Source organism: Capsicum annuum, chromosome 5 (assembly GCF_002878395.1).
Source record: "Capsicum annuum cultivar UCD-10X-F1 chromosome 5, UCD10Xv1.1, whole genome shotgun sequence".
Taxonomy (NCBI): domain Eukaryota; kingdom Viridiplantae; phylum Streptophyta; class Magnoliopsida; order Solanales; family Solanaceae; genus Capsicum; species Capsicum annuum.
The window spans coordinates 110,672,136-110,681,693 of NC_061115.1; the positions used below are offsets into that span (position 1 = coordinate 110,672,136).

The 9,558-nt window shown below is 31.7% G+C and overlaps 2 pseudogenes; both read right to left on the reverse strand.

The window, feature by feature from the left end:
* Positions 1–1,337: 1,337 nt before the first annotated feature.
* Positions 1,338–5,359, reverse strand: LOC107852986 (annotated as a pseudogene).
* Positions 5,360–5,482: 123 nt separating this feature from the next.
* The window catches only part of LOC107852985, an 8,811-nt pseudogene continuing 4,735 nt past the window's right edge, over positions 5,483–9,558 (reverse strand).

Sequence of the window (9,558 nt, forward strand, 5' to 3'; positions counted from 1 at the left end):
TTTATCCCATATTTGTATTTTTACATTTTTAGCTTTATATGTAGTTAAGCTTCCTTCATTATTAAATCCTTTGACTACTATTGGTGTTTTTAATTTATCCCATTTACTTTCTGGTAAACAGTTGTATGTACATAAGTTTGCATCTGCTCCAGTATCTATCATAGGTGTATAATACCTATTATAATATCCTTCTACTATTATTTTTACAAGTACATATATTTTCATATCATGTTAAAGTTCTTTTTATGAATAATCTTTCTTTATTATATGTTATAGATAATTGTGTATGTTCTATATTGTATGGTTTTACTTCTAACTATTTTATTCCTAATATTATGTCTGTTTTTTGCATTTCTTCCTTTATTTCAAATTCTATTTTTATTTTTCTGACTCCTATTATTATTTATTTTTCTGCCTTATCTTTAATATTTATTAGACTCCTTGGTAGATCTGAGCATATATCACTATTAGATTTTATTTCTTCACTTTCTACAAGATATTTTGCTATATAATTTTCTTCTTCTCCTGTGTTTAAGAGTATTAAATATTCTTTTTCATTTATTGTTCCTGTTATATAATATTAATTTAAATTAACTGTTGAAATTGTTTCATAACTTGTTCTTTTTTATGAGCTTGATGGTTCTGATTTTTCATGAGCATTTATTATTTCTAGATCTTCTTCAATATCTATGTCTTTGTAACTATAATCATTATTATAAATTGTTTTTACAAATTGTTCAAAAAAACTTTCTATTTGTATTTTATTAATTTTATTTTTCCCGTTATTTTATGTTTTGTTGTTAATACATATATATTTTTACATCTTGCTGTAAATATTTTACTTCCTGAGATTAGTTTTATTCCTGATATTTTCCAATATAATACTAATGATTTATCTATATTTTTATCCGTTATTGCTACTGAATAATTCATACTTATTATAAATTAAAATTTTTGGTATATTAAATTTCCTTTTATGGCAGTTATTATACCTTCTCTAAAACATGCTTTTATTAATATCTCTGTTCCCCCAAGATGTATATATTTTATTGGGTCTTTACTTTTTATATCGTTTATTTCTTTATTAATTATTCTTTTTGTTACTAGAGGTATATTAGCTCTTCCTTTTGCATATCTATAGTCTATTATATGTTCTTTTTGTCTTACTACATAGTATTCTTCCTTTTTTCTACTAAATATATTTTTTATTATTAGTATTTTAAATATTTTTTCTACACTTAAGTTTAACTCTTTTCCTTTTATTTCGTTTGAACCTCCATTTTGTTCACCATTGACATTTGCAGCTACCTTTAACTGTAGAAATACAACATCATTAGCTAAAAGGCATACTTTATTCTGGCAAAGAAGCACGGATTCAAAAATAAACATTAACACCTACAACTTTGTTAACTTGAACAATACGGAAAACTTATTAGTTTCATTATTGACGACAAGTAATAGAAATTTGTTAGGTAGCATTATGGTGCTTATATAATAAATTAATATCCAAGAAGGCAGCAAGCAGTCATAGTAGCAATACCTTCCGGAGGACTTTCTTTTGGTTTCCAATCCAATAGCATCTCCTTCAACAGTGTTGGTTTCCAAAGCAGGAGTCACATTTTGAGGTTTTGCTGAAGAAAAGAGTCAGAATCGATCACAAGTAAATTAGAATCTTAAAAAACTATAATTCTTGGTTTACATGAACAAGATAGGAGAAAAAAATAAAGTATCCGATTGAAGCGCACTCACTTGAAATATTTGTGATGACATTAACACTCTTCTGAGCAGCAAGACAAACTTGATTAGAGGTCTCAAATTTGATGAGGTACTAACTTAAGCATAAGCATTGATTAGAGATAATTTTGGACCTTCCAAGCACAAATGTTCTCTCCTCTGAGTGCTTTTTCGAATTGCCTGCGTCGAATAAACTTGAATTAATCATCTGTGCAGAAATTGAGAGGCAATTTTTTTCTTTGCTTTTAGTCATTTCACGTAGGATGCTGTCATTGCTTAGTGTAGTCTAGTTATCCAATACAATATCATTGACAAGTTATGATATAACAATAGTAGCATATTCGGTGTGATCTTACAGTTGGGGTTTGTACTATCATTTCCACCCCAAAATTAAAGTTTGTAACTAATAAGTATTGTGTTATAAAAATATGAATTGTTTTTCTAATACTACTAAAAATTGATTTAGTAACATTCTCAATAAAATCTAGGTCCTACAAATTTTCACTTGGTGAAGTACTAAACTACTCCTAACATATAAGAACAAAATCTTCTAGAGATTGTATAATTAAGGACACTGAAGACAAAGATTGCAAGGAAACTTGCACACTCCAAGATAAATTCATCACTTGTGACCATCGAATCCTTTTGAAAGTTGAGATGTTAAATATATTGTTAATGAAAGACTGATAGACGCTATGCTTCAAATATAAATTTCTGATGGACAATGATCGGTACAAAATCTAGCTATATTGTGACCGACACATACTTTTGTGACGGATTGATTATTTAAGATCCATCATAATTTCAAACATATACAAGTAAGTTTAGTTATTTTTGGAGAAAATATAAATAGTAATAAATAGATAGAGAAGTTGGCATTTGAAGATTACATACCCTAGTGAAGGTAAAGGGACTTCTTGTCATGATGATGAGGAGACAATGGATCATAGGAAGTAGAGACACCAACTTGGCCTTCCATTATGTTAAGGTGAAGGCCTGTTTCCTGCTAAATAATGTTGTATTGTACTATACTCTTGCCCCCCTCCTGCGGGCATCATGCTTAGTTCCTGAAGCCTCTCATTTTCTGCTATCTAAAACAAATTCATGCTAATTTAAAGTGACATAGGTCAATAGCCAAGGTTACTTAGCACATGCTAAAAACGAATCCGGTGCATTAAAGGGGAAGGGAAAAACCATTGGAATTTATTGTTCGTAGCCTTACCCTACATTTTTATTTCCCCAGCTTGTTTAACAGATGTTAAAGGGACAAATTAAAGCTATAGAGTTTAATTAAAAAGTACCTTTGATCTTAGAAATGTATTCTCTTGCTCCAGTTGAATTTCCTAATTATAAAATTAAAGTAGGTTGAAGATGTTTATAATGTCAAACAATTATAGTAATATCTGTTCCAGACCAAAACAATTAGAATAGGGGTATGTGGTATAACTTATGTTGCTCAAACTCTTTAAAAATGTCTAATAAGGTCTGTGTTGGATACTCCAAAAATAGTGCAATTTTGGAGAATCCCACATAGCTTCGACAAAACTTTTAACTAGTTCGAGCAACATATATAGTCGGCTCAGTCCTGCAATGCTTCCAACAAATATTCTAGTACTACTCTTCTTCAGACATCACTGGTCTAGTCCGATTCTCACTAGAAGAAGTTGTACATTTCCACATGACACATTCAAATATAATTACCAAATCATACACTAAAATTTTAGTGTCTTACTGACAAAAGCACTATAGCAACGGCCTACACATTTCTATTTTTAATTTCTGCCTCAAGCCCATACTAATATAACTCGGATAAAAATGGAAATTAAACACCTAGAAGAGTACAACTGCATTGCACAAACACAAATTCAAAATAATACCGGTCTAATTCGTTATGTACATATGCATCAGTATAGACGAAATATATAAAGATGAAGTGGATATCAAACTCGAAGAAGAAGATGAGCTCTTATGAAGACAATTAGTTTATGCAAAGCATTCTTAGTGAATAACTTATATATGCAACTAAGTTAAATTAACACAGAGAGACTTCGTCTTCCTTGGCTGTACATATCCTAACTCCGGCCCCCAAGGAATCCAAAATCATAAAGCCTTAAGAAAATGAAAAACATAGAACTACTTAATAAGCTATAACAACTAAATATACTTGAAAATACTACTAGTGCTAGAATCACTAGACTACCAAGAAAATTAGATTAAGAAGCAAATGCTGGTAATGTTATGGACTTAGCCTCAAAATATTGTGTTGGTCTACCAGATTTACAAAGTCAAAGTTGTATCTGTTACAACACGCACATTCATGAATCATTACCAAGCTGAATAATCAATAGAAAAAGGAGATAAATACAGAGAATTATACTTTTCTGCAAATTATTTATGGAGATCTTTCTCGGCTGCAACAAATAACTCATCAAGCTCAACCTCTGAGGGCATCTTTGCTTCTATATTAGATCGACGACGACAAAATTTAGGAAGTTGTGGTTTCGGTGTTGGCTCCAGTTTGTGAAGATCAACTTTAAAATTGATGGATAGTATTGAATCGCTACTAAAAAATGGGCTTTGTTTTCATTAAAAACAGTGAAGAAATATAAAAAAGTGGTGGCACTGAAGTGGCAGATCTGAGAGATAATTGAAATGCGATGAAAGACATAGAATTAATATTTACCTTTCTCTCAATACTGAGTTACTGGTTGCAATTTCCACACTGTCATCTTCCTGGAAAATTCAAAATTCAAATATCAGTCCACCATCAATACAATTTCACAAAAATGAAAAAAATATATGAATTCAACTGAAATTATTGAATAACAAGACAATTCACTCCACTTATCATCCTGGATCACAGTACTGTACATATTAAAGGAAGCAGAAAAATGGAACTGTGAAAACAAGTAAAATTCAAAGAGTTTAATTCATAGACATCAAGATCTATGAATTTCGGGCTTCTTTTTGTCACATCGTTTGATTCATTATCTGCAAATTTAGAATTCACAGCCGGTTTACACGAAGCAGTAGTATTTCCCTAGAAAGTGAGCTCACTAATTGGAGATAATTCTAAAATCTCCGGTGCAACTGAGACTCTAGAATCATGACTTCTAGAATGAGCTACAGTAGTTGGTAACATCTCCAAATCAGTATCACACTTCTTTCTCTTCCTCATCTCAACCACCTCTAAAACCTCCCATTCTCTTTTTATCTTTACCACAACCTCCATAATCACAACTTCTCCAATTCCCTTTTGACTTACACTATCACTTTTACTAAAAATAAGTGGTCCAAAAAACTTTCAGACTGAACAACAGGTTGAAGATGTTTATAATGTCAAACAGTCATAGTGATATCTGTTCCAGACCAAAACAATTAGAATAAGGTTATGTGGTATAACCTATGTTGCTTAAAATCTTCAAAAATGTCTAGTAAGGTCTGTGTTGGATACTCCAAAAATAATGCAATTTTAGAGAATCCCACACGGGTGCGGCAATACTTTTGAAGAGTCCGAGTAACATAGGTAGTAACAAGTTTTAAGCAATTACCCTCTTTTACAAATTCTCAGTTTTATATAGTACCATCTCATGCTGTTCAACCATATAATAAACATCAAAGCCATTACTATGAGGATTTGTATTAATTATGAAAACATAAATATTTTGCTACTTATGCTAAACATTTTCGCTACAAAATAAGCAGATTTAGCTAAATTTGCATGAGTCAGAATGAGTTGCGTTGATAATTAAATGGTAGTGAAAACAAGATTTTTTCCCTCAAATTACTTCAAATGACCAATTAAATACTCATCAATGGCATCAACCATATAAAACACTTGATACCCCTTCTTTTTTGTTTCTCAAGGAAGAGGGAGTTCTCAACAGCCTTCTTGATCTCACCAGTAATGTAGTAAATATCATTCTGGCTTTCCTTCATTCCAATTACATAGTCCTTCAAGCTGTTCATCTCATCACCACTCTTGGTGGAGTGTTACCATAACAGTTCAGCAAACTTAGACCTATTTTGAGAATCCTCATGAATGCCAAGCTTGAGGTTCTTAGAGAAGGCCTCATAAAACTTGTTATAATCCTTTTTGTTCTCAGCAATTTCAAAGAACAGCTCAACACACTTCTTCACCAACTTCTTGTGAATAACCTTCAGGATCTTGTTCTGCTGTAATATCTCTCTAGAGATATTAAGAGAAAGGTCCTCATAATCCACAATTCCCTTTACAAAGCTCAAATATTAAGTCATCAACTCCTCACAGTTGTCCATAATAAACACATAACGAACATAGAGCTTGATATTGTTAGGCTTCTTTCTTGTATCAAAGAGGTCAAAAGGAGATCTTTTTGGAACAAAAAAGATAGCCTTGAACTACAATGACCCTCAACAGAGAAGTGCTTCACAGCTAAATGCTCCTCCCAGTCATTAGTTAAACTCTTGTAGAAAGTAGCATACTCTTCTTTTGTGATCTCTTTAGGCTTCCTTATCCAAATGGGCTTCTGCTTGTTCACCAGTGACCACTCATTGGAAGGTTCTTTAACCTTTTTCAGCTACCAAGTAAGCAGAGTAGAAACCAACACCAAATTTTCCAATCATGCTAACATCAACACCAACTATAAGAGCTTCCACGAATTCCTTAATTCCTGACCTCACAATTGTACTCAAAAGTTAGAACCATTTAATTTATAACTATAAAAGATTTTCATAAACAAATAGAAAGACCATAATGGCAATATAGAATAATGTCAGTCTCAACATAAGCCATTCACATCTATAGAGAGTAAATTATTCCTTATTATAAACTTCGACAAACTTTTTGTTTCCAACTCTTGGAGATCTAAAGTTGTACATAGTCATACGTATAGCTCCACGCCTAACACAACTAACAAAAAACATAAGACCATAACATATGTAATGTTAGCATGATGTTACAATTTCCTTAGGGCATCACAAGTCAAATTTGGTTGGAAATATGAAACCATAAAAAAAAATTTAAAAATAGCCACTAGAACAAATACAAGACTGCATGGTAATAGATTTACTCGATTGTATCCATCAAGACTATGTAACTAACTAAGCTAGTCCTATTTAGAAAGAAAATCCTAGCAGTAAAAACATTAAAAACTGAATATCACCATCGAAGTGAAACCCAGATTACCATCTGACCAAAGACTCTTATCTTTAAACCTTTACCTAAACATTTAATATAACCAAATCTGTCACAGGTATCCATTCGAGCCAAATAAAATGAAAAAATCATATGAAAAAACCATGAAAAGGAACATAGCATCAAAGAAACATAACAAATACTAACATGACAACCTTAGCAAAGGGTAACAAAAACAACAGAAAATAAAAAAAAATTGAAGAAGAGAATACTAATGCTAATACTGATTGGAGACTTGAGAAATAAGTTTTTGATCCATCTCCTTTACTCTATTTCTAGGAAATAGCAAATCCCCGAGGAATTGGAGCTACAAAATCACCCCGAAATTCAATTTATCTAGATTTTTGATTGAGGAATAATGGATTTTCGATTGATTGAGAAATGAGTTTTCCAGAAAATTACACTACTGTATCTTCTGTCTCCTTTACTCAATAAGAAATGGATATTTAATCAATTTTTGTTTATGATAAAGAAGTAGGGTTATGTTTTTTATGAGAAAGAAAGAGGGTTTTTTGATTATTTCTATTGATAAATTTATTTTTGGCTGAGTAAAATATTGTGGAAGGAAATTAAGAAGTGTTGCCATAAATAATTTTTCTTGATTAAGCGTTGCCATAGATGTTCTATGGAAATGATTTTAAAAAGCGTTTCTATACATATACCTATTTCAACAGTTCATTCTCAATAGCAACAATTATAGTGTTAATAGGATAATTATTTTTTGCAACGGTTTTAAGCCTTGCCATAGATAATCTATAGTAATGCATTTACAACCGTCGCCAAAAAGTTCATTGCCATAGGCCTAATTTCTGTAGTGAGTTAGGGATTAGATGAAGGTTTTAGACTCATAAAGTAAAATACTTTGAACCTTTTAGAATCCTATTACCTTCTCCCTATACTAAACTAGTTTGTAGTGTGGATATGATATGATACTAGGTTTGGAATATGATTAAGTGTTAGAATCATCTTTAGTATGATTGACTTTAGTTTGGCTAGTCTAGTGATCTTGAAACCATAATTTTGGTAGAATTAACATAAATGCCCTTGTTTCTAGACAAAGTTCCTATCTTAGGATTGGTTATGGCTTATTTGACATCTAGAGGTTGAACTAGATACCTTAGCCTAGTTTGGGGCATAGATTGAATAATTATGGAAATTGAGGATTAAAGTGGGTTCGTCTAGCCCACTTAGGCAAAGACTTATTTTATCCCCTATGGACTTAGTTGCGAATTCTAGACATAGTTGAGACTATTGAGCCTCTAAAATGAGTTTACTTCATGGATTGGAAAAATTGTGATAACTTCCCCTGAATTTTGGATAATGACTCATGGCCATGATATTTCTCTTATATACAATATTTGACCTTTAGAGGTACTATTTCCTCTTAGATATGATAATTGGCCTATACAGATGACAAGCCTCATAGTTATGAGTTATGCCTTATTGATGCATTATGCCTCCTATATCTGAGATGATTATAGATATGTTTCATATCATGTCTATATATTATGCCTCATGAATATGGTAAGGTCTATAGTTATGAGATGATTTATATATATACACATGATTATCCATCTGAGTTCTAGATATGTATGTGGACCTAAGGACCTGATTTCTATGTTGTAATTATTCAGGACATATTATTGGGCCAAGGGCCGTGTTACGATATCGGTTGGACATTCGGAAAGTAATTATCCTTTTAAATAATGTGGTTGTAGTTTATGAATATATATATATATATATGTATGTATTATTATGGTTGCTACTAACTAAGGGTTAAAACCCACTTTGTACCTTAATAATGGATTTTTTCATAATAATAAATGCCAATCTTTGATGAATAACTTATAGGTAAAAGAGTTTAATAATGATATTTAATGTTTGACTAAGATAAGTCCTGATCTATGATTTGATACTACAAATTACTCTGGTTATGAAAGATTCTGGCCCTTTCTATACTTCATAACAATTTAGTCCAAAGATCACTCTGGGCAATGGACTTACAAACTTACACTCTTTTAGCCATGACTTGAGTCTGAGCATCTATTAAATATATGTACTTATAAAGGATGTGATATTGATAAAGAACAACAAATGCCCTACCTTGCTTTTCTTTTCATGATCATTTACTATCGCTCTCGTGGGGCTTTCACTTTACTTTAGCCTTCGTGGGGCTTGCACTTTACTATTGCCCTTGTAGGGATCTCTCTCTATTATTGACTTTGATGAGAATATAATTATGATGTTATGATGCCCGACAAAGCCGAAGGATAATATGATAATGTGATGATGCCCGATAAGATTGGAGGATATTATAATGATGTGATGACAACTATCCAGGTTAGAAGATGTTATGATGATGATATTGATAGCCAGTAAGGATAGAGGATGATTATATTGATATCCCTATGTGCATTTCTCCCAGTTCCAGTTCGGCTATCCCTATGTATGGTATTTTTTTATATATACATGCAAAGGCCTAAGGTTGATTATGATAATGATTATGGTCATAATGATTACAACTGTGATGGATATGGTTATGATTATGAGATTTTGATATTGATTGTGTACCTTTCATAAATTCTTGCATATTCCTCGTCTATAACTAGTTGATGTGTGAGTAGATACTAACACATTTAAGGCTTTTA